Here is a 241-nt window from a genome sequence, read left to right on the forward strand (position 1 = left end):
AACTGCTACTCAGCCAGGTCGACACCGTCTCTGCACGACAGGTGGCTGGAGAAACGGGAAGCTACGATACGCTCGTAGAGCTTGGCCACCTCATCCAGGAGCACGATCGGCCTGTACGCAGACGGGAGGTCTCCTCCGCAGTGCACTGGTGCTGGGTGTGGCCCACCTCCAAGCACCGGTAGCACTACAGTGGGCGGGCCTTCAGCGTCTCTTCCCGCGCCGCCACCCACCCGACTTTGAG

The sequence above is a fragment of the Habropoda laboriosa genome, unplaced genomic scaffold (assembly GCF_001263275.1).
Source record: "Habropoda laboriosa isolate 0110345459 unplaced genomic scaffold, ASM126327v1 scaffold1166, whole genome shotgun sequence".
Taxonomy (NCBI): domain Eukaryota; kingdom Metazoa; phylum Arthropoda; class Insecta; order Hymenoptera; family Apidae; genus Habropoda; species Habropoda laboriosa.